The sequence below is a fragment of the Macaca nemestrina genome, chromosome 13 (assembly GCF_043159975.1).
Source record: "Macaca nemestrina isolate mMacNem1 chromosome 13, mMacNem.hap1, whole genome shotgun sequence".
Lineage (NCBI taxonomy): Eukaryota > Metazoa > Chordata > Mammalia > Primates > Cercopithecidae > Macaca > Macaca nemestrina.
The window spans coordinates 65995718-66021468 of NC_092137.1; the positions used below are offsets into that span (position 1 = coordinate 65995718).

Below are 25751 nucleotides of genomic sequence, written 5' to 3' on the forward strand. Positions count from 1 at the left end.
AGGACTCCTGCAGATGCAGTTGTAAAATGTTGTCATCCTTTCCGTCTAAGCCTGGACTGTGGGGTTAGCTCTCCATTCCTTGGGTCGGATCTAGAGCAAGTTCCATCACTTTTCTGGCTACTCCAGGATCTTTTGTTTGCAAAAATGTTCTTAATTCAATATTATCACAGTGGTTTTCAACCCAGCCCATCAGAATTGCCCGGGCAGCTCTTAAAAAATATTGATGCCCAGGCTACCCCCAAGACTAGTGAAATAAGAATCTTTGGTGATGAAAAAAAAAAAAAAATCTTTGAGGATGAAGCCCAGACATCAGTATTTTTTTTTTTTTTTCTTTTTTTTTTGAGACGGAGTCTTGCTCTGTCACCCAGGCTGGAGTGCTGTGGCCGGATCTCAGCTCACTGCAAGCTCCGCTTCCCGGGTTTACGCCATTCTCCTGCCTCAGCCTCCTGAGTAGCTGGGACTACAGGCGCCCACCACCTCGCCCGGCTAGTTTTTTGTATTTTTTTAGTAGAGACGGGGTTTCACCGTGTTAGCCAGGATGGTCTCGATCTCCTGACCTCGTGATCCGCCCGTCTCAGCCTCCCAAAGTGCTGGGATTACAGGCTTGAGCCACTGCGCCCGGCAGTATTTTTAAACCTTCCCAGGAATTCCAGATGGATAGCCAGGGTTGAGAACCACAGAAATGAAATGTGCAATTCTAGATAAATCATGAAAAATTCCAATTTTATTTAAAATGAAAAGCTCTCCTGGTCTCTTTCTCTGGCCTACAATTCTGAGTTAGGGAGGAAGGCTTGAGAAGCCTTGACTTCTCACCTGACCTTACGAGTGTTTTCCTCCTAGCCAGCTTGCTCACCGATGTTGCTGACTGCTCTGAGGTTGGGGTGGGCGGGAGGGGAGGACAACTAATGGCTGGGAGAGTCTCCTGTGACTGGCATCAGTGCCACCTGACATGGCTTATTCTGGCTGTGGGAGAAGTTTGAAGTTGATTTGCTTTGGGGACAGAAGCAAAAATTTGTGTATTCTTCGGAGATTGCCTTTCCTCTCTGGGAGTCTCTTCTCTGCAGTTTCTTTGGTTTTCCAGTGATCTGACGACTCACACAGGGAGACTCTGTTGTGTCCCAGTGGCCCCCAGGAGGCCATCTTAGACAAAGTCCCTTAAGAGGGTGCCAGGCCAGCTCTCCCTCAGTCATGCAGGCCCTCCTCTCCTCTCTCTGCTTTCAGCCCTGGTACCCACCCTTTCCCTTTAGGCTCATTCATCCAGCGTTCTGGCACCACCCTCCGGTACCCCACAGACTTCAGGGGACCTTGGACAAGCTTGATTTTGTCTCCCAGAAGCTCATTCCACCAGGTTTGAGGTGAGGGGAAATACCACTTTGGCAGAAAACACTAGTTGTTCCCCAATTTTTTTTCCATTTGTTTTCCTACAATGATAGAGTGAGTTTCATCTGCAAACATGGCTTTTCAGAATAAAGACAACATTTCTCAGTTTCCCTAGCAGCTAACCACCATGGGACTAAACTCTGATCAATGGCGTGTGGAGTCCCATTGTCATGGTACTAAATTCTGATCAATGGCATATTGGGTACATGCAGTGTAGGCAACTTCCAGGAAATATCTTCAAAAGGAGATGGCATGGCCTTCTCCTCAACCCGCTTTTCCACTGGATGGAAGGCAGTTGGCTGAGATCTTGCTTGCAGAAGTGGGAGCAGCATGTTGAGGAAGTTGGGCAGTAGGCAGGAAGCAGCCTGGGCCCCTGATGAGTCATACACACACTGACTACTGAAACGTGCATGTGTGAGAGAAAAAAACTTCCATCTTTTAAAATCCACTGTTCATCATTGGTAAAGCCTGAGTCCTGTCCCTTCTCTCTCTCCCCCCACTGGACAGCATGAGCTTCACCACTCGCTCCACCTTCTCCACCAACTACCGGTCCCTGGGCTCTGTCCAGGCACCCAGCTAAGACACCCGGCCTGTCAGCAGTGTGGCCAGCATCTATGCAGGTGTTGGGGGCTCTGGTTCCCAGATCTCTGTGTCCCCCTCCACCAGTTTCCGGGGTGGCATGGGGTCCGGGGCCCTGGCTGTGGGGATGGCCGGGGGTCTGGCAGGATGGGAGACATCCAGAACAAGAAGGAGACCATGCAAAGCCTGAATAACCGCCTGGCCTCCTACCTAGACAGAGTGAGGAGCCTGAAGACCAAGAATCAGAAGCTGGAGAGCAAAATCTGGGAGCACCTGGAGAAGAAGGGAGCCCAGGTCAGAGACTGGCCATGCGCCAGTCTGTGGAGAGCAACATCCATGGGCTCTGCAAGGTCATTGATGACACCAGTGTCACTCGGCTACAGCTGGAGACAGAGATCGAGGCTCTCAAGGAGGAGCTGCTCTTCATGAAGAAGAACCAAGAAGGGGAAATAAAAGGCCTACAAGCCCAGATTGCCAACTCTGGGTTGACTGTGGAGGTAGATGTCCCCAAATCTCAGGACCTCGCCAAGATCATGGCAGACATCCAGGCCCAATATGGTGAGCTGGCTCAGAAGAGCCAAGAGGAGCTGGACAAGTACTGGTCTCAGCAGATTGAGGAGAGCATCACAGTAGTCACCATGCAGTCCACCAAGGTTGGAGCTTCTGAGATGACACTCACAGAGCTGCTTGGAGATCAACCTGGTCTCCATGAGAAATCTGAAGGCCAGCTTGGAGAACGGCCTGAGGAAGGTGGAGGCCTGCTACTCCCTGCAGATGGAGCAGTTCAACAGGATCCTGCTGCACCTGGAGTCAGAGCTGGCACAGACCTGGGCCGGGGCAACAGTGCCACGCCTAGAAGTACGAGGGCCTGCTGAGCATCAAGGTCAAGCTGGAGGCTGAGATTGCCATCTACCACCGCCTGCTGGAAGATGGCAAGGACTTCAATCTTGGTGATGCCCTGGACAGCAGCAACTCCATGCAAACCATCCAAAAGACCACCACCCGCTGGATAGTGGATGGCAAAGTGGGGTCTGAGACCAACACCACCAAAGTTCTGAGACATTAAGTTAGCAGAACCAGGGGACCCTTTGGGCAGCAGGAGGCCAATGAAAAGTTCAGAGGAAAAAAAAAAAAAAAAAAAAAGCCAGGCACAGTGGCTCATGCCTGTAATCCCAGCACTTTGGGAGGCCGAGGCGGGTGGATCATGAGGTCAGGGGATCGAGACCATCCTGGCTAACACAGTGAAACCCCGTCTCTACTAAAAATACAAAAAAATTAGGTGGGTGTGGCAGCATAGTGCGCCTGTAGTCCCAGCTACTTGGGAGGCTGAGGCAGGAGAATCGCTTGAACCCGGGAGGCAGAGGTTGCAGTGAGCTGGGATTGCACCACTGCACTCCAGCCTGGGCCACAGACCGAGACTCCATCTCAAAACAAACAAATAAACAAACAAACAAACAACCCACAAGCAAATCCACTATTGTTATGGGTTGTCTGACACAACTGAACCTAATACTAAGTAATTCAGAATTTTGTCTTGAAATGGAGTGCTAAGCATTAGCTTGGGAAGGTGATAGGCTGCAGAAACATAGATGTTGCAGAATAGGAAGAAGGTCATCTCCATTAGATGGTAGCAAAAAACATTGGGTAAAATTGCATCTGCTACACCTCAAAAGGCAGACCATGTGTTAGTGAAAATGGTAGAAAAAGCCTAGAATATTGGTGGTCAGGCAGCTTTTTGCTGCTTTTAGCAAAGTCCTACAGGAGAGAGTTGAATTCAGCTGAGAGCTAGTCTACAAGCGGATGTGGAAGGAAATGTCACTTTGCTAAGGGAGGCACTCTGGGATGCAGCCTGCACTCTAACTTGACTGGGAGTCTAGCAATTTGGAGGTGTTTGAAGTGTTAATTAAGCTGACTGTGTCTGTACCCCAACTTGAACCTGCCCCCAAGAGGTGGCTGCAAAATGACAGCCTCGCTAACATGTAGCACTGTGGCCCCAAACCCTCTTCAAGCAACTTACTTTACGAGTTCTCTGCCATCATGGGAATCAGCTTAGCTGGTTGCAAAAATCAAATCTTACCAAACCTTTTGTTTCAGTAGCTACTATGTTAAGAGAGAGAGACAGGTGTGGCCAAACACTGGCCAGTAAGTAAAAAGCCTGAGACTTTAGGCTTAAAAGCTGTGTCTAGATGACATTGTTATCTGTGGTTTTGCACACATGGAAACAGATAAACTGGAAGCCTACTAAAATTTTGAGGGAATCATATTGGAAACAAAAAAACCTGTGAGCAGCATTCTGTAGAGTAATGCCTGTGTTCCAGAGACTGCATTAGCAGGAAGAGTGTGTGAAAGGAGATTGTGTGTGCCCTCCAAGGCCCATTTCAGATGTGGTCAAGAGGATGATGGATAAAGGAGAAACTTCCAGAAGGAAAAGCCAGGGCCAGTGGACAAGGGAATTATTCTCAGAAAGGAGAGTGAGAAGCTGCCAGAGTGTCCAACCAAGGAAATGACTTCACTATGAATCAGGACAGGAGCCTTTGCTATTCCTGCCCAGTGGGTTATGTAATAGTTATGGGCCAGTGACTTCTGGGCATTTCCCCTTCTCCCCATTTCCAAATGGGAGTCTTTAGAAATTGTTGTTATCTTGTTTCTTCTCTATCATTTTAAATTTAGGTATGTGATGGGAAGATAACTCACTATTAGCATATAGATCACCTGACCACTGAGAGCTGCATCTGGGCCTGATGGAGAGGACTGGGCACCAGTCATACACTCTGGATTTAAGCTGAATGCAGTTACTGATTGGGTTATTGCCTTCTTTTATGGAAAGGATGGGTATGTTCTATGTATTTCAAGATGGGTGCACATGGGCATTTTTAGGTTTAAAGAGGTGGATTGTGGGGCTAGGCACAGTGGCTCATATCTGTAATCTCAGAACTTTGGGAGGCCAAGGAGAGAGGATTGCTTGAGTCCAGGAGTTTGAGACCAGCTTGGGCAACATAGTGAGATCCCCTCTCTACAAAAAATTAAAAAATTAGCCGAGCCTGGTGATGTGCACCTGTAGTTCCAGCTACTTGGGAGTCTGAGGTGGGAGGATTGTTTGAGTCTGAGAGGTTGAGGCTGAGGTGAGCAATGATTGTGCCACTGCACTTCAGCCTGGGTAACACAGCGAGATCTTATCTCAAGGAAAACAAAAAAAAAAGAGGTGGATTATGGAAGAAACACCTAGTTTCCTCACTGTGTCTTCCGCAGTGATGTAGCCTTAGACTTTTGACTGGGCATAGGGCTTTTCAGAATAAAGATTACATATCCCAGTCTTCCTTGTAACTAGGGTTAGTTATGTCACTCAGTTCTGGCCAATGGGCTGTAAAGACTGTGTGTGTGCTGTGTTCAGGAAGTCTCCTTAAAAGGACTTAGACCTTTCTCCTTTCTTCCTGGTGGGAATGTGGATAGATTCACCATATCAGCCTTGAGCCATTACTTTAGTATTTACATGAGAGAGGAATACAGTTCTTTCTTTTAGAAGTCATTTGCTTTGTGTTTTCTTTCACTTGCAGTTGAATCCAATCCTGTAACGGGACGTTAAGACAGAAAGCACACTAATAGGAGAATGAAAACGTCTACTTCCCAGGTTGCTCAATTTCAACATTTTATACCATTAAGGACAATGGTCACAAAACTGTTTCTCAGACCATTTTTTTCCCCATTTTTTAAAAGTTTTATTTTGTTTTTAATTGACACAATAATTGTACATATTTATGGGACACAGTGTGATGTTTTGATACATGTATACATTGTGTAATGATCAAATCAGGAGAATTACCCTATCCATCACCTCAAACACGTCATTTCTTTATGGTGAGAACATTCAAAATTGTGAGACCTTTTCCTTGGAATTCTTGCATAGATGGTTTGACATCTTGCTTTGGAAAGTGAGGATAGCTGACACCTATTTTCTAGGTGCTCTAGAGGAGTCAGAAAGAGTTCCATTTTAACATCCTGTTATAATCATGTATAAAAACTAATAGTTCCAGAAAATGCACACTATAGTTAAATGACAGAGTGTGTTATAGACTACAAATGCTCAAGGAATACAGAGAATGGATAAATTATTGTAGGCTGGATTCGTTAGAGAAGTTTCTGAAGTGTGACAGACTTGAAATGGAGGGAATGAAGGTCTGTGATAAAAGACAAGAGAGTGTGCCAGGTAGGTGTGTGTGTAGGGGTGAGGCAGTTCAGACCGCACAGGTAAAAGCACTGAAGTAGGAATGTGCATAGTTCACACGGGGCCCTTTGTTTGGATCTTTATAGTTCTTGGTGAAACTTGATCTCTATCCACTTCCTTAATTTTTCTTTTCCTTTGTCTTCCAGGGTTGATTTATGACTGCAGGATGGTGTCTTGACCACCTACTACCTTTATTGATGGAAAGTAACACCCCTCAAAGAACCTTCCATATATTTATGGGTGTTTTCAGGAATGGAAGACACCACTGTCTGCTTTTCCCAAATTCATTCTCCCATCCAACCCCAACACCAGTACATGTTCCCAGTCCAGGTATTTCCCTGCTCACAGACCACAGTTTTGTTCGGGAATCAGGCAGCTGCATTGTTAAGGAAGCTTAGACCCCACTCACATAAAGAGAGATCATCTTATTCCTGTAAGCCAAGCAAGGGAATCTTGTTCCCCTGTTCTGTGGTTGGTAGAGGAACTTGGCATGTAGTGCAATTCTGGCTCTTGAGTTGCAAGGAGGACTGGAGAAAGAGGGTGCTGCTTCTGGGAAAGTTATCTTTGCCAGGGATACAAGGAAGGGGTGTTCTGTCTTACATGTTGTGTGACCTTGTGATGCCTAAACCATCCACAGTCATCTGGCCACCATGAAGGGACAGCCTGAGACAAAAGCCAACATGCCTGGGAGGGCAGAGCAGAAAGACAGGAAGTCCCTGGGTCTTTAATGGTGTCGTTGGATTGAGAACCACCCAACCCTGAAATTGCTTGACTTCCAGACTCTTTGTTACATGAGAAAATAACCCCTTTTTGTTGCTCAAGCCATTTTAGCTTGGTTCATTTTTATTTGGTGGATGTGCCAGAGTGCTGCTCCCTGTTCAGAAACGGTCTCAGTTCTTCTCCCATCAAGGGTGCTATTTGGCAGCTTCTTTTCCTCATATCACCTGGACAGAGGCTACCAGGGCTCCTCCTGCTGGGGAGCCCTTTGCAACCACTGCATTGACCTCAGGGGAAACAGACCCAGCTGTTACTGTTGACACTTCATCATAAGCATGGGATCAGTCTTTCCAGGAATTATCACTTGTAATTCCTGACAATGCAGCAGGGCCTGGGATGTAACTTTTAACAAGACTTCACAGAAGGTTTGAGGTTGATGGAGGGGGAGTGCCTATGCACAGGAGCTCGCAACTGAGGCATGCATGGCTCAGGCCATCTTCAGAGTGTCTTGGTAGCCCAGCTCCCGGTCTTATTCCTGCTTTGTCTGGGGCAACTTAGCTAACACCTCGCCCCCTGCTCCCTGTATTCTGCTTCTGCCCCCAGAGAGAGTAGAAAGATTTCCCTTACACTAGTCCTTGGGCTGTGCAAAGTGTGGTCCAAGGACTGGCAGTGTCAGCATCACCTAGAAAGTTATGAGAAATGCAGAATCATAGGCCCTGCCCTAGACCCACTGAAATATAATCTGTATTTTAATAAGGCTTCTAGGCAATTTGTAAGAACATTAAAGTTTAAGAAGTTATTCTAGTCTAAGACTTGCCTCTCGCACCTTCATTTCCTATTCCAGATTTGAACTCTACCTGGGAGGACTGACTATGGGGACTTTTTTTTTTTTTTTTTTTCAAGGAAAACTCCACCCTCATAGTGCTTAGTGGACTTTTGGGCTCGACAAGACACTGACACAACCCCAACACCACTACATAGTCTCAAATCCAGGCTGGTCAGTTTAGAAAAATGGTCACTATGTGGCATAAAAAGCCCAGTCTAGGTAGGGGTTAAGCCTGTTCCTTTTTTTTTTTTTTCAGTTTTTTTAAAATTATAAAAGTAACATTAAAATATTAACATTTAAGACAAAAGTGAATTTTATATAAGTTGATATTACCTTCTCATCCTTCTCTACATACATATATATTTAATTTTTACATATTTGATTTAATATTTAATGATTCAATTTTATATTCTACATTTGTATTCAATATTACACTGAGATAGGCTTCCATTCTGTTATTCTTTTTTTCTTTCCCATAGCCTGTATTTGCTCATTCTTACATCACTGAGATAATTAATGTTAAAAACTTGATTCACATTTTTGCATACCTTTCTCCATCCTCATGCAAATATATGCACACATGTATATGCCATTTTTTTGGGGTCAGTTTCTCTTTTCTTACAAAATAAATTATATTAAGCATTTGTATCAGGTTGGTTTTTTTCCCCCTTAACCATTATGGTAGTCTCTCCAGGTCAGTAGGCACAGAGATAACTCCTAACAGCTGCATAATATTCCTTAGTGTGGATGTATTATAACTGATGCAACTCTTTTCTCTTACTAATGAACATTCAGGTTGCTCTGGTCATATGTTTCCTTACACAAAGGGTCTTATGTATTCTATAATTTTACCTCTAAAGACAGATGCCTGTAAGTAATATTGTTGGGTCAAAGGATATATAGGTTACAGTAAGCTAACTGCTGTAACAAATAGACCCTAGAATATATCATCTTTCAAACATAATAAAAGTAAAATAGTCCACATTAGTTCCAGGTACTCAGAGGTCTCCTACACATAATCACTCCAGGGTTCAGGCCACAGGAGCTTGCTACCTTTGACAAGGGAATGTCATGTCATAACTGAGCTAGGACTCAGTTGTCTCCTACAGAAGAATCTGGAAAATGTAGTGTAGGTGTGCCCAGAACAAGAGGAAACAATTTTTTTGAATAGTTAGTTTCTGCTACAAAGGGTCAATGAATATTTAATTTAAATATCTATTACCAAGTTGCTTTTGCAAATGGTGGTAACAGTTTACATTCCCACTAGCAATATGTGAAAGAGTCCGTAATCTGGAATCCTTGCCAGTGCTGGATGGTATCATTCTTTAAATCTTTCCAAATCTATTGGATGAATAATTGTATTGCTTTAATTTGCATTTTCTTGATTATTACTGATTGTCTTTTCATAAGTTTAACAGTCATCTGGTTAATTCACCTGTTCTACGTTCCCTTTTGTCTCCTTTCTTGCCTTCTTTTGGATGATGATGATGATGATGATTGTTATTTTTGAGACAGAGTCTCTGTTCTGTTGCCCAGGCTGGAGTGCAGTGGAATGATCTCAGCTCAGTGAAACCTTGTCTTCTCAGACTTAAGCAATTCTTGTGCCTTGCCCTCCTGAGTAGCTGGAATTACAGGCATGTACCGCCCATGCCTTGCTAATTTTTATATTTTTAGTAGAGATGGGGTTTTGCCATGTTGGCCAGGCTGGTCTTGAACTCCTGGCCTCAAGTGATCCACCCACCTCAGTCTCCCAAAGTGCTGGGATTACAGGCGTGAACCACCACACCCAGCCTGGATTATTTTTTATTATTCTATTTTACCTCTTTTAGTTTGCTAATCTTACATTTTGTTTTTGTACTCTTTTAGAGGTTATCCTAGAATTTAAACATAGCTCCTAGACTTTTGAAAGTCGAATGTAATGTTTCAGGTTGGGTCTCCCAGGAGACAGACTTTGAGGTGTAGTTATTGTTCAGAAGGTTTACTGGGGAAATGTTCTTGGCTTAACACCAGTGGAAGGGAAGGAAAGGAAGCAGGTTTGTTAAAGGGAGAAGTTGGGTTGTGCTGCAATTAGAATGAAAGACTAAAGCGCTCTCCAGGGAACCTTGGAAGTGGGGATGGCTTTTCAGCATTGTCTTGAGTTTGGGTGAGGGGCCAGGCTTTTATATCCACACATTAAGCAGTTATTGGATGTAGGCTGCCTCGGGAAGGAGGCATGTCACTGGGCAAGGTGGCCCTTTTCAGCTGATGGCAACTCATAAGGAGAGGTGACAGCTGAGGGAATAAGTCCCTAAGTCTTGAAGGGGAGGTCTGACTGGCACGGGTTAGATTACGCTACATGTAAAACAGTACTTTTACCTCCACCCAAGCGATTCAAAGACCTTAGAACACTTTAACTTCATTTGACTTCTGATTTGTATTACTGTTGTCATTTATATTTTTTCTGTGTATATTTTAACTCCCTTGACAAGATTATTATAGTTTTTACATTATATATTCTTTTATGTTTACCCACATACCTTTTCTGTGGCTCTTAATTCTTTCTGCATTTCTAAGCTCCATTTGAGATCCTTTTCATCTTCTCAAAGAACCTGCTTGAGAATTTTCTTTGGTACAGATCTACTGACAATACATTATTTCAATGTTTCTTTATCTTAAAACATCTTTATTTCACTCTTTCTTTAGGGATATTTTCACTGGTATAGACTTCCAGGCTGGCAATTATTTCCTTTCCTCTGAAAATGACATTATATTGCCTTGATTCTTGAAGTTTATTTTCTCTGGATGTAGAATTCTTGGTTGATAGCTTTCTATTCCAGCACTTTCAGTGTTTTACCAATGTCTCTGGTATCTTAGTTTCAAGTGAGAAGTTTGTGATATTTTGAATCATTGTTTAGCCGTGTGTTTTGTATTCTTTTCTCTGGTTGTTATCAAGATTTTCTCTTTATCTTTGGTATTCAGCAGTTTGAGTCTGATGATATTGATGTCATTTTATGTGTGTATGTCCTGCTCATGAATCACTGAGTTTCTTGAGTCTGTAAATTTATGTGTGTCACTAAATTTGGAAAAAATTGGAAATTATCTCTTCATTTTTTATGTCCTATTGTCTCTTCTTCTTCTTCTGGGATCCAGTTATATGTATGTTGGACATTTTGATATCATCCCACAGGTATTCAAAGCTCATATTCTTAGCTAGAATCTGCCTTGTGGTTTTGTGCTTTGGGTGTTAGCCAGAGATTTGGGCTGTTTAAACACAGACATTGTGGTCATTCTTTCTGACTGTATCCTTTCTGAGACTTCCCTCTCCCTTCCAGTGGCTGATTATCGTAAACTCTGTCTTCTGCTTTTTTCAAGCCAGTGCGGTAGAGGTGTGCTGGTGGAGTTCTATCAGAACCACAGTGTGCAGCACCGACTTTGGCCTACACTCAGGCAAAATGCTGTAAAAATGGGCAACTCACCCCGTGCTGTTCCTTTTTTCCAAGTGTCTACTTTCTTTCACAATTTACCTGTGTTTGTTCACTTTCCAATGTCATCAGGTTTTTATTTTTTCTAATTTTGTCCAGAGTTTATAGTTGTGATATGTGGGAAATCTGGGTATGGTAGCAGCTACTTTACCATATTGGAAGTGGAAGCTCAGCTGTTCTTTTTTTCAGCAGTTTGCAAGCATCATTCCATTGTCTCCTGGCTTTGTGAAGCATGTTCACTGTGTACTGGTTTCAATCTCAAGGAAGGACTCTAAACACTGCACTAGTTTCAATTCACTTGCATGAATCTGGTAACACAAGAAATTAAGTGAAGCAACTTTTTTACTCATAGATAGGCAGCAGAGGACAGTAGAAACCTAGGATTCATGATGAGCTGGTTCCCTAAGGCTCAGGAAATCTGCCCAGGGAGGATGGATTTATCCCACTTTTCACCACAGCTGAGGGTCCCTGAAAATATGTTCCACTTTGGGTTTTATACCAGAGGAAACTGGACTCACTGTGCTACAGTGTTGCAGGAGATCTTGTTCCAGGAGGGACTGGAACAGAGCCCAGGCTGTTCTGGCTAGTTCTTCCTTATCTCAGGCCATTGCATTCCCAGCATATTCTATAGTTATTCTAGAGAATTGTAAGCGAAAAAAGAAAGTAAGAATTGGTCACCGATGTCATCTGGGGACATGTCCGGCAAGCTTCAGTTATTTCTGTTGGGAATTCAGCTGTCAGTCTTATTGTCACTCTATTAAAGGTAATGTGTCCCTCCACCGCTGTCCCATCTGCTTTTAGGATTTTCTCTTTTTCTTTGACCTTCAAAATTTTACTCTGCTTATTAAGATTTGGATTTCCCACAGCCTGGCTATTTTCTTCTGGCCTATCTTCCATATAACCATTATCTTTTTAACTGCTGCTAAGCCCCACTCTTGAATTTTTAATTCCAATTGTTGTATTTTTCTGTTCTAGCATTTATACTTGATCCTTTTAAAAAAGTTTACAGTTTGATATTTTCCATTTCATCATATAATATCTTGAACAAATTAATCTCAATTACTTTATAATCTGTGAAACTCAAATGTCTTGATTTTGTGTTAGTCTGTTTCTACTGTCTATTCTTTTCTGTTGGTTTTTGGTTATTTGATCTCATCTCCTAGCATGCTTAGACATGCATGTAAGAACTGTAGAGCTGATTTGAAGTTACGTATGATGTTACATTTTTCCAGAGGACCTGTTTTGTGTCTGGCATGAAGTTAACCCAGGGATAGATCACCTTGATCAGACCTGGGATTGAGATGATTTGAAGGTAGGCTTCAGATTTTGTGAGGTCGGATTAATTTTTGTTCACCATTATGCCTAGGGTATAGCCAGTGGGAGTCCCAACTGAAAGCATAATGTGGTTACCAGGGCACCTTCTCTTTGGTGATCTCGGAACTCCAATTTTTGCTTCCCTCCCCACCTGAGACTGTCAATGCTCTGTCTAGTCTTTCAGCTGCCACTTTCTGCTCAGGCTTTCAACCTTTTAGCTATTGTTTTGAAACCTGTGAACACCAAGAGGGCAAAAGCAGTGATGAATATTGGACTCAATTCTCTGCAGTTTTCTCTCCAGGAATGTGGCTCCTCAAGTCTTCCTCAGCTTGGTAGGTCTCTGAAGCCAACAAATACATTTTAAAAAGTATCTAGTCCAGGTGTTCTAGTTGTTTTCAGTGGGAAGGTGAGCATTTAACAAGCATTGCCACCATTGCCAGAAGTGGAGATCATCAGTTTTTTTTTTTTTTTTCTCATGAAGGGATTTAGTGTCATGAAGGGAATTTTATTTTCTCATGAGGGATTTTTACATGAGAAAAAAAATTTGTTAATTTTCAAAGCTTATTATGAGAACAAAAGAGAATAAAAAGGAGAAGATACAGGATGATTGTTCCTCGGTATCCTTGGGCAATTGGTCCCAGGATCCCTGCAGATACCAAAATCTGTATGTGCTTAACTCCCCTACATAAAATGGCATAGTATTTGCATGTAGCCTATGTACGAACATCTTCCTGTTTACTTTAAATCATCTCTAGGTTATTTAGAATACCTAGTACAATGTAAATGCTGTATATATAGCTATTATACTATATTATTTTACAGTTTGTATTTTAAACAATTATTTTTCTTGAATTTTTTTTGAGCCTTGATTGGTTGAACGCACAGATGCAGAACTCATGAATATGGAGGGCTGACTGTATACCTTCAATGTCCATGAATTGCATCAACATTTTATTTTATGAAAATATACCTCTGCTTTATATTATTTCTCTGTCAGCAAGGTATTGCTGTTTTTATGTGATCCTTTATAGCATAGGGGAAAGCTCTAGAATCTTACTATTGTATATAAAAGGGGAACAGTTCTCACTGCAGGGTTCTCATGTGGGAAGAATAAAGTAGTCATCGGGCTAACAGCTTTCCTAGCACGGGCTGCCATAACTGCATAACCAGATCTAATCTGTCATAACAACTCAAGTCATAATGCATCTCCTACAATGGCTGAGTTGTTTACAGGATTTTAGTTTGAGGTAGCAGAGGTTGTGTTCACGGCAGAGGAAAAGGTCATATGTATTCCCAGCCCAAGTGGCCTAATTCCTTGTCACCAGGCATGAGACTCAGTGATCACGGCAGAGCCACCACCTTCGCTGTGACACCCCTGTTATACCCTGTCTGCTCATCCTATCCATCCATAATCCTGGACTCCCCTGCTTTTGGCTTCATCTACCTATTTCTTCACCCTTTCATTCTCCCACCTGTTGCCTTTTGCTGCTAAACCCACATCTTCATCCCCTTAGTTCCACTGCACAGACCCATGCCTATGTCAGGGAGAGAGAAGGGAGCAGGGTCTCAAGAAAAACAGTGTGTGATAATGAGGTACACAGAGCGCTTGTGCCTGTGATGTCTTCATTAGAAGGAACATAGGGGAAGACCTGGGGGCATAACAAATCTTGGGCTTCCTCACTGCAGCCTGCAACTGACATGACAGTGATCTTGTCGATTGCATCAGCAGCCTTTAGGAAAAGTATAAAAATGTTCTCACCAGCAGATTAATAGCTTCTTCAGCTTCTCTATCCCTCCTCCTGTTTAGAGGTTAACTATGAAAAGTTAAGAACCCTTTAGCAGGCTTTTTGGAAAATCCAGACTCTGGGATACTCAGAACAGTTTGGTTTCTTTAACAAATAAGTTGCAAGGGAAAATATTGAGGAAGATCTATAGATGGAAAAAAGACGGAAAAGAAATAAATCAGTTGAAATGTATAGGCATTATTTGGATTCTTATTGAAACAAATACACGGTTAAAGTAGTATGACATTTATTAGACAAATTAGAAATTTAAACATTAGCTGGACATTTGATATTAAAGAATTGATATTAAGCTTTTAAGTGTGATAGTGATATATAGTTAGATCTTACAAATGTGAATCCTTTGAGAAACACATAGAAAATATTGATGGATTAAATGAAATAATTTTGGGGATGGGCTTTGAAATAATAGGACTGGGGAGAGTGGGTGGGGGTCTAGGTGAAACAAAATTGTCCACGAATTCATAGTTGTAGAATCTGAATAAAGAGAACATAGGGGTTTATTATACTATTTTGTCTACTTTTGCGTATCTTTGAAGTTTTTCATAATAAAAAAAATCTCTGTATTTCTGGACAACTTTGCAGAAAGAATCCCCAACAACTAATAATACAATTCAAAACCCTGTCCATCCCATTTGCATAAGAGTCCCCAAATGAGGTCTCTAGCATAAAGAAGCTTCCAGGTCTAAACAACATAGTACATATTGTGGGGTGGATCTTCAATTTTGCAGAAAATGTGTGTTGGCCTGGAACCTATTCTCTCTTAGGTTTAGTGCTTGCAGGAGATCATCCAGATTATTCTATTTGTGTGTGTGTGTGTGTGTGTGTGTGTGTGTGTGTCTAATACCTACTTTAGTGCCTTTGAAATGGGGTTTCACCACATGCTACAAGATTATCCCCCTTGTTTTTAGAAGAGTCCTGGTCCTGAATATTCCAGACAGAGCATGAGTGGATGAAATGGAGTTTCATAGGATTTGTCTTCACATAGATAATATTAGCTGAATCCATACTTGGTGTCAGGTGTTAAACTTAGTATTTTACATGCAGTATTTCCTGAAATGTTCACAATTACTCTATAGAGAATTATACTTTTTTTTTTTTTTTTGAGAAAAGAAAATGGAAGCTTAGAGAGTTGACATAACTTCTCCAAGGTCACAAAAATAGAAATTAAGATACAGAACCAGCTGGGGCTTGAAATCTAGGTTGCTTGACCCCTAAGGCTGAACTCTGCCATGAATTTTATGGTACTTCAGTTTATTGCAGATTAAATTAACTGATCCTGGGAAACATAGGCAAAGGTTAAAAAAAAAGGTTAAAATAAAAACAAATGAAAAGCCAAATGCCAAAGCTCTAAAGACATCTTCAGGTTTGCTAGAATTTAAAGGTATCTTATGGGGATGGGCCAAATGAAGTGATTGCCATTCTGGGAGTGACCTTCCATACAGCTTTCTGGAATCTGCGTCAGAGGACCTCACAACTGCATGTGATACAAATGTTTTCTTCTCTTTCTTGGCCATTGAAGGCACAGGACAGATGGACTTTCCTGAGCCACAGGAGTTTGCAACCCTGGTGCTGACCTGAGACCTTGTTTTCCACGGGTGCTGTTACACTGCTGTTGGAAGAACACCAGGAGAGGCTCAGCTTCTTGACAGACTCAGCGTAAGGCTTTCTCCTGGGCATGAGACAGTGGCCAAGGTGAGTTTAGGAGGGAAATAGAGCAGCCTTTTGTGAAGGGCTCCAGTGTCTCCTAGGTTAGCTTCATTTTCCAGATGGTTGGGGAAACATAAAGCCTGGGAAAGATAAACTGCCCTCCATGGTGGAGGTGGGAGGAATTTTGTAATGCAAATAAAGCCCCAAGATGGAGAATAATTTAAATACATCCCATCCTAGAAAATTCTCTAAGGCTTATTTCACAGTGCTCCAAGTATGCTCATTATTTTTGAATTATTTCCAAGGGACCTGGTAGAAGACTAAAAGAAGCCTGTAATTATGTGACTATTGCCGTAGGATGTTGGTTTGTCTGTGAACTTGCAGTCTTGGATAGTGATACCATTGAGAGGAACTCTAAAACTGGAGCTTGCCAAGGTCAAAATCACTTGGAAATATGCACCATGCTGGAGTGGCTGCAGAATAGACTTCAGAAGGAGATATCCATTCCAAAGACCTAGTATGTGAAATACCTGCCATAAAGCATATCAGCTGTTTGTTGCTGTCTTGAGGTCACTGGACTAGAGTCAAGCACCGGGGGTAAAGAGAAGGTCATTTTCTAAGAAATGCTCAGATCACTATGAGGAGCAACACTCATCAGCAAATGAAATTCTATTGCCCCGTAAACTATTTGTTGGCAGAGGCTCTTCCTCCAAGGGGTGGAACTAGAGACTCAGAACTAATGCTCACTCTCCTCCCTGCTCTTGGTATCCAGCTGTTTGGCAGGACACCTGTTCACAGGAACCCCAGTGATTTCACTAGAGAGCAAACATTAGGAGGGCAATGGGATTTGCTCTTTTTTTTCCCCACCAGAGAGAGGGAGATGAAAAATCTCCTAGGGATTCTTTCAGGATTATTAAGGCGAAAGTTTTAAGCACTGCCTTTACAAGATGGGACTCTCTACAAAATAATTCTGTTGTTAACAGTGATTCTGGGTGCTTCTTGGTTCTCTGACTCCTCCGTTAATGTGTTTACTCAGAGGAGAATTCAGAGAGCATATTTCTTCCTTCTTGCCACCTTTTCGTTTTAGTTCAATTGCTTATTTTGCCCAATGACTGATACCACAGAAGAAGAGTTATTTATTTATTTATTTATTTATTTATTTATTTTTATTAAGATCTTTAAAAAATTTATTATTATACTTTAAGTTCTAGGGTACATGTGCACAACATGCAGGTTTGTTACATATGTGTACATGTGCCATGTTGGTGTGCTGCACCCATTAACTCGTCATTTACATTAGGTATATCTCCTAATGCTATCCCTCTCCCTCCCCCCACTCCATGACAGGCCCTGGTGTGTGATGTTCCCCACCCTGTGTCCAAGTGTTCTCATTTTTCAGTTCCCACCTATGAGTGAGAACATGTGGTGTTTGGTCTGTCCTTGCAATAGTTTGTTCAGAATGATGATTTCCAGCTTCATTTATGTCCCTACAAAGGACACAAACTCATCCTTTTTTATGGCTGCATAGTATTCCTTGTGCATTTGTGCCAAATTTTCTTAATCCAGTCTGTCATTGATAGACATTTGGGTTGGTTCCAAGTCTTTGCTATTGTGAATAGTGCTGCAATAAACATATGTGTGCATGTGTCTTTATAGCAGCATGATTTATAGTCCTTTGGGTAGATGCCCAGTAATGGGATGGCTGGGCCAAATGGTATTTCTAGTTCTAGATCCTTGAGGAATCGCCACACCGTATTCCACAATGGTTGAACTAGTTTACAGTCCCACCAGCAGTGTAAAAGTGTTCCTATTTCTCCACATCCTCTTCAGCACCTGTTGTTTCCTGACTTTTTAATGATCACCATTCTAACTAATGTGAGATGGTATCTCATTGTGGCTTTGATTTGCAGAAGAATACAGTTTTAATGAAAACAGAGCTTTTAAGAGAAGTTGTGAATTTCTCTGTTCGTGTGGACTATCCCATAACTCTCCCTGGGTCTCTTGAATTCATATGCAAATAATTTATCGAGACAGTGCTCTCGGGAGAACAGGTAAGGAAGGGGAAGAACCAGGACAGGGAACAGGAAGAAGCCATTCACATTGCTGTGGCTGTATAACAAATTACCACAAAACTTAATGGCTTAAAACTATGGCATCACTTACTTTGCCTGCAAATCTACAATTTGGGCAGAAATCCATGTGTACAACTTGTTTCTGCTCTAGTTGGCATCAGCTGGAGCAGCTCAAGGAATAGGGGTGGGATTGTATAAGAGACTCATGCACTCTTATGTCTGGTGGTGGAGTCTGGCTGTAGGGTGATGCCTCAGCTGGGGCTGTCAGCTGGAACATCTAAATGTGGCCTCTCCACAGAATATAATATTGAGAGAAAACAAATGTGGTAAAATGATACCATTTTCAATATGATACTGCATATAGAAATTTAATAAACAGCCCACTGTTATTTATTTATAAATCCATGTATAAGTAGTAAAAGTATGAAACTATGACTAGATACACAACAACCTCAAAATAATTATATCTGGGTGATATGGTTTGAGTATGTCCCCACTCAAATCTCATCTTGAATTGTAACTCCCACAATTTCCACGTGTTGTGGGAGGAACCCAATGGGAGGTGATTGAATTATGGGGGTGGGACTTTCCCATATTATTCTCGTGAGATTGAATATGTCTCATGAGATCTGATGGTTTTATAAAAGGGAGTTCCCCTGAACAAGCTCCCTTCTCTTGTCTGCCATCATGTGAGATGTGCCTTTCACCTTCTGCCATGATTTGGAGGCCTCTCCAGTCATGTGGAACTGTAAGTCCAATAAACCTCTTTCTTTTGTGAATTGCCCAGCCGTGGGTATGTCTGTATCAGCAGCACGAAAACAAATACACTGGAGGATTATAGAGGCTTGAACTTCATCTGTGATATTTTATGTGTCTAAGAAAGATCAGAATCAAATATGATAAACTATTAACATCTGTTATGTGTGGATGAAGACTCTACATACTATTTTTTTCTTTTTAAATTATTTTTTAATATACAGACAGGGTCTTGCTTTGTTACCCAGGCTGGTTTTGAACTCCTGAACTCAAGCGATCCTCCTGCCTCTGCCTCCCAAAATGCTGGGATTACAGGTTTGAGCCACCATGCTTGGATCAAATTTTTCTTCTTATAAAGGAAACATTGGGGGAAATAAGAACATCTTTTCAATTAGGGATGTTTACACTTGTACCACCTAAAAAAAGGCGGTAGTGTTGATGTAAAAACAAAACAATGTAGAATGAATTAAAAAATATGAAATAATGGAGTGTATGGAAGTTAGAAATGAGTGGGAGGTTAGAAATTTGTAATGAAGTTATGCAGGGTGGTGCACAGATACTACAAAATAAAACTTTTCTCGGATATGGAGGGAAATAAGATAAAGATTAAAACGATGTGGGGTAGGGTAGAGATGGAGGCCAGAGGAATGAGAAGAGCGAACATGACCATTGGTGCTGTTGAGGAAGAGCTCACCCTCCATGTTGCACAAAAGGGGCCATCAGAGATGTAATAAGCAGAAAGTTTCCTGAGGCAAAGAAAGTCTTGAATGTAGATGGAAAGGACTCACAGAGGTCCTGATATCGTCCAAGAAAAGAGGTCTACCCTTAGACTCCCCCTTTGTCTTTGAATTATGAGGCTAAAGAAAGCTCTTTAGGCATCTGGGTTCAAAATTAGTCTACAAAGGAACAAAAATCAGGCTGGCCTCAGAGTTCCCCCTAGAGAACTAAAGAAGCTGATGCCCACCTACAGAGTTTTGAAGATTAAGAATTGGGGACGTCACAACCCAAGAATTGCGTTAATTTCTGAAGACAATATTAAAAATTCTGCAATATGCCAAGCTGTACACAACTGGAAAAATTACTCAAAGTTTTACTCCAGCCAATTGAAGGATTCAGGACTTGGAAACCATGATGTAAAAAGATTTACAAACAGCTTTTTATTCTGTTTAGATTCCATAATAAAAAAATCTAATTATATTAGGTATTTTCAAATGGATTTATAACCCAGGGGCAAAAAAAGCTAGGGTCTGTAACCCTTCCATTAGTTGTTGTTGTTGGTTTTTGCTATTTTCCATTAGTTGTTATTGTTGGGTTTTGCTATTTTTTCAGAATCAGGAAATACTTTTTTTTGGGTAATATTCCTTACCCCATGGGTCAGATGGAATCACCTTCTCCTTAAAACAATACAACCTACTTCTTTTCTAGTACAAAAAAAGGGCCTGCAATATTTAAATGACAGGGCATTGTGTTTGCAGAATTACTAAACCCAGAAAGTATTTTTTTATCCCTCCATTGAAACTGATTTTTATTCAGCAATACAAAAAAATTGCATTGACAAAGAACTTGAGTAATAATTTTATGCTTCTAAGAACTCATTTTGAATGACCTGAGTATATAGGGTTTTTTCGTAATTATGAAAAATGAATAACCTACCAGTGGCAGATATAATCTGTGATTAAAACCTCTTTATAACATCTTCCAACTAGGAATTGTGAATGACTCTTCTTGGGTTAATTGTACTTAAAATCAGAATATGTAATATAATCTTAACCATGTTAAATTATGCATAGAAAAAAATTTAAAGAAATAAAATAGTAAATGAGGATATCTGAGTCATGAGATTCTGGGTGATTTTAATTTCTTTGTGTATTTGTATATTTATAATAAACTGTATATTTCTTGTCACAAAAATGAATGCTATTATGAAAATCAGCATGTACAATTTTACCTATGCCATATGATAAAATTATGTGAATATTACACATGAGGAGAAGATTGAGGGGGTACACTGTTGTGTTAAATGAACAAGACAAGTCTTTGGATGTTAGAGCTACAAATGATTTATCTTTTTTTTTTTTTTTAAGACTTTATGTGTGGCAAGACTATATATTTCTTTCCAACTGAAAAAGTTCTTTATTTTACAAATATACTAAAATAAAATATATTTTATCCAACATAGCAACGCTAAATGGGCATATATAGGAAAGGTATACCATATTTTCTATTTTTAACTCTTTAAAACTCCAGCCGGGCACGGTGGCTCATGCCTGTAATCCCAGCATTTTGGGAGGCTGAGGCGGGTGGATTGCCTGGGGTCAGAAGTTCGAAACCAGCCTGGCCAACATAGTGAAACCCCATCTCTACTAAAAATACAAAAATTAGCTGGGCGTGGTGGCAGGCACCTGTAATCTCAGCTACTAGGGAGGCTGAGGCAGGAGAATCGCTTGAGCCCGGGAGGCAGAGGTTGCAGTGAGCCGAGATTGTGCCATTGCACTCCAGCCTGGGCGACAACAGCAAAACTCCGTCTAAAAATACCAAAAAACTATAGCCCTCTCCTCTTGCCAATAAGTTGCTTTTAAAATCAATGGCAGTCCAAACAGTGGGATAATACAGTAATTTTAAAACAAATAATTATAATAAAGATACCATAATATAAATAAAATAAATAATAAAGCTCATTTTAATAAACATTATTATTTTAAGTGAAATAACTACAATGAAGTTAGTACTTTTAAATACAAGTATTACAATGAAACAGAAGATCTGAATTTGGGACTTGAAATTCTAAACCACAGGGTTTTAGAGAAGAAAAGACTTCTGAGTTGATATTGTATTTAACTTCCTTATTTGATGGATAAGGAAACTGAGTGGGGAGAGGCGAAACGAGTAGCTCTGAGTTTCACATTAATTTGCACTGGAACTCAGTTCCAGATTCCCTGCACAGTAATTTCTCTTCCCATAACCATGCTCCTAGTGAGGACTGCCTTTGAGTGTGGATACAGAGGAGAGTGACATATGCAAAGGTGAACAGAGACTGTTCACCTGCCCATCTTCCTATGCAAAATAAAATGTGGAGTATTTTTGTGTTTGCAATTATGTGAGGCACCATTTGATTCTCATGTCATAGCTCCATGGCTAAAGCTGCTTGGTGATCATCTTGAAAGGAGGCAGAAAGTCTCCAATGCTGTCCTTGCTCAGAATATCACTACAGAATTTCACTGGAGGAAAATCTATGAACATTCTGCTGAAAGTTAAGTAGCTTCCAGTATTAAACTATCAACATGTATTTAGCTTTCCTTAACTACTTTCTAGATTAAAATCAGTGCAAAATTTACTTCAAAAGATATTTCAGGTTTTATGGAACCCACTAGACTTGCGAAATGATTTTTAAAAATTGACCAAAGAACCCATCTCTGGATTCTAGGGTCTGGAAGACAAGAAAGAGAAGAGTGATGAAGAAAATGATCTTACGGGCATGGCAGTGGTGGCCTGGTGCTAATAATGATTTCATTTGCAGTGGGCAGGCATCCAAGGGTATTCTGGGCAAGTCTTATTTCCCAAGGCAATGTATTCTAGTCTTATGAAAGCACTGTAGCAATTTTTTTGAGATACGTTTGAGATTGGACTCTGGCACAAAGTTTTTCTCAATATGAAGCAATGTAATGACATATTATCTGGAATTTGAGGCTCTCCTTTGATGCAGAAGTGATCAGATTTACCGTTTCCACTAGATGGCATTAGAAACTTCTGAAGCCATGAACTAATTACTAGTCACCTTTGTTAGGCTGTAAATTACACCTGCAGGTTTTAAGAGGTAATTGGCAATCGACTATCTGGTGTGTTTTAACTTTGATGCCAGGTACATGGTTAAGACATTGGTATCAGATCTCACCCTTGACATAAATAGCTTCTGGGATTATCGGAATGTCATTCCACATCTCACGTTCCAAGCAAGAGTTTTGAAAGCAACATATACCCTCCCTCACTGTAAATCAAAACCAAATAATACCAGCTCCTCTTATCCTAGCTAGGCAATCAGTTTAGGGCAAACATATTAGGTAGAAAGGGTAAACGAAAATTTGTTTTCCCAGCATGCAGAGAATTTGTTTTTGTTGGTTTCTTTTGCCATATTTCAAACATAAGGGAGCAAAAACAACAACAGAATCTGAAGATTTATCAGCTTCTCTTAGTGGTGGTTTTAAGAAAACTGGGTAGGTTTTTAAATTATACATGAAAACGTCCGGGATCTAGAATGGATACATGTCCCAGTGTTTCTGAAAAGTCTTTGCCCCTTCAGATGCTCTGTGTAGCTAAACCAGGAAACGGTAGGTTCGATGTGTGCATGTGCGTATCTTTTTCTTTTCTCAGTGGTGTGTTTCCGCGCCTGCCGTTGTCACCACTACCACCATTGCCTGCTCCCTAGCCTGGCTTTCATCATTTCTTCCTGTTGATTGGTGTCACCTCACATGCTTAGAATGTCTGCCTGTCTGTTCAGAGTGTGAACACATTCCTCAGAATGCTGATCTGTTCGTTTCACACCAGTGTCAAAATGACTTATTAAATTCGGCACCTCCTGATACTCAGTGGCTGATGTGTTGCTGTCCAAACAGTAAATGACAATAAGCATATGCAGCTGGTGGGCCTAGCAAACTCATTTAATTTGATAAAAATGTCACTGCAACATGCTTTAAATCGCTGTCCTTTTCATCATTGCTAATTGCTAGCTATAGACCTTTTTTCCTATGCTTAATACAAGTGTTAGAATACTACTCCTTCCAGCCTGATTAAGAATTAAAAAAAATGTAGAATTCCTTTTCAGTGGCAGCATTATTTCATCAAGAGATGGATTTTGCTCTTAATTAGCCAACATGCCACTAGGGAAGCTTCAGAGTCATGGGTGTGAAACAGCCTCAAGCAGGAGATCAATCTAAAGGAAAAAAATGGTGGCTGGGGAATAATTGGCAGCTCCGGTGAACGTGGGCTGGTTATAACAGTGACAATATGTTCCAGTGGAATATCACAAACCTCTCTCTCCTATTTCCAACTTGGCACATTTCAAGCTCAACAAAAGCTGAACAATATATCCCATGGTTATTTATCTATTGTTTTATATTTTTTTCTTGCTGCTTCACTGAGGTTTTTTCATGTGTTGGCCTGACAATCTGGACATTTCTCCGGAAAGGATTAGGGGATTAAGAAGGAATACAAATTCAAAAAATAATAATCCTTCAGTAGCTTAGTGCTTAAAAACAGATCTGGAACTGATCCATACACCAGAATCAGGCAAACCTGCATTAATTTGCTAAACCCAAAGTTGATTTAACACCCCCACCACCCGCCACCCACATACCCATACATTGAACTCAAACTTTTTAAAAGGATGTGCACCAGATTGAACAGGGACTGTTTTATTACATGGGCAAAATGGAAAAAAATTGCAACATAATCCCCCTCCCCTCCAAGTGAACTGATACTTAAGTTGGTTAAAACCTACATTTTTTTCTTTTAAAATAAGCTTTGTGGGTGGAGTCTGACTTCTGGAGCAGGTAAGCTAGTAGCCACACAGGCCATCAGCCTCTCTGCTCACCTATTTGCACCTCCTCCCAGCAAGAGGCTTTATCTGGGATTTGACTTATGCAAAATGGAATGAACAAAGGAGGGGAAATTTGCCTCTCCTCCTGATATTCTTGTATTTCAGAGCTTGACAGCCTTTGCTAGAAATGGAGCATGGATTCTGGATTAATGTCTACTTTATTTATGTGGTTGAATGTATATTTTTCCAGTTGCTCATTGAAGAAAACGTAATCATTTTGGTACAGATTCCAAGTGATGTCCCCAGTCATCTTCTGTAGTCTTCCTGCTGTGATTGGCCCATCTAAATAAAATAGTTAACCTACATTTAAATACAATTTTGCCTTGACTCCCAGTCTATATCTAAAGTAAGGAGGGACATTTTGAGCACTAGACAATCGCAGGCTGCCAGAGGTCATTTCATTTTCTCCTGCTTGTGTGCTAGTGATACCTTTACCTCTGGTGTATAAAAAAGAAATGTCTTTGTGGTATTTCCAGGAAGGCCCATGGAAGCTCTTTTTGCTTAAATCGAGCAATGCTACAGAGCTCATCAAAATGAAGAGGGCAATGGGAAGTCTGGATCCTGGCTCTGAACTCTTCCAGATCAACGTGTCTCCACCTGGGCAGTTCCAAGTGAGAAGAACCAGAAGTTCTCTGCCTTGGTCAATATGGGGGCAGGGTAGAGGTACCATCAATCATAGTAGTGCTCCCAGTAACTGGTTTGGGGTGTTGATGAAAGTGTGTGTCCCATGCCTGGCAGGTACATAGTGCATGGCTCACCAAGAAGCCCTCTGATTGACATACTGGGACAGAGGGGACCCCCCCAGGCTTTCCTCCCACCCAGGGCTTCCCCAGTCTCAGCTGCAACTCCATTTTTCATATCATGCTTTACAAGGTCCATTTCAAGTAGGTTTTGAGCCCAGCTTAGTAAGGTAGCGTATTTACATCATCCTGAACCCAGGGGTTCTCCAAGTTTTGGCCTCATTGTAACCCCAGCTCTCATTTATTGACTGCGGAGACTTTTCTAGAATTACTGTATTTATTCCTGAAACAAGCTAGATGATGTTTTTACTGACCACATAAAAGTTTTCTTCTCTCTTGCACAAGCAATATATAAATATATTCTCTTCACTTGCCCTGACCTAGTTTAAACCTGCTTCCAGAAGAGTCCACCCTTGTGCCTTGGCCTGTGTGCCTCAGTCTACAGTTTTGTGTACCCTTACACATACAGCCAGGGGCCTGTAGAAATCATCCAGAGTTGTCAGGGTGGGTTCTTTTTCCCAAATGTGAATGGTATTACCCAGTGTGTCATTCCATGGCTTGCTCTTTTAACTGAATGCTGTGTCTGAGAGCTGGCCATGTTGTTCTATGGAGAGATGGTCATTCCTCTGAAGAACTGCA

The 25751-nt window shown here is 41.2% G+C and overlaps 1 long non-coding RNA gene and 1 pseudogene across 1 annotated transcript in view; both read left to right on the forward strand.

The window, feature by feature from the left end:
• The window catches only part of LOC105465164 (keratin, type I cytoskeletal 18 pseudogene), a 116575-nt pseudogene extending 113503 nt beyond the window's left edge, over positions 1–3072 (forward strand).
• Positions 3073–3336: 264 nt separating this feature from the next.
• LOC105465163 (uncharacterized) overlaps positions 3337–25751 on the forward strand; it is a 32798-nt gene continuing 10383 nt past the window's right edge. The window contains exons 1-5 of the long non-coding RNA XR_977345.3: positions 3337–4791; positions 5514–5587; positions 6328–6511; positions 15824–15996; positions 24849–24983. This is a non-coding gene — a long non-coding RNA (uncharacterized lncRNA). The remainder of the gene's footprint in view (positions 4792–5513; positions 5588–6327; positions 6512–15823; positions 15997–24848; positions 24984–25751) is intronic.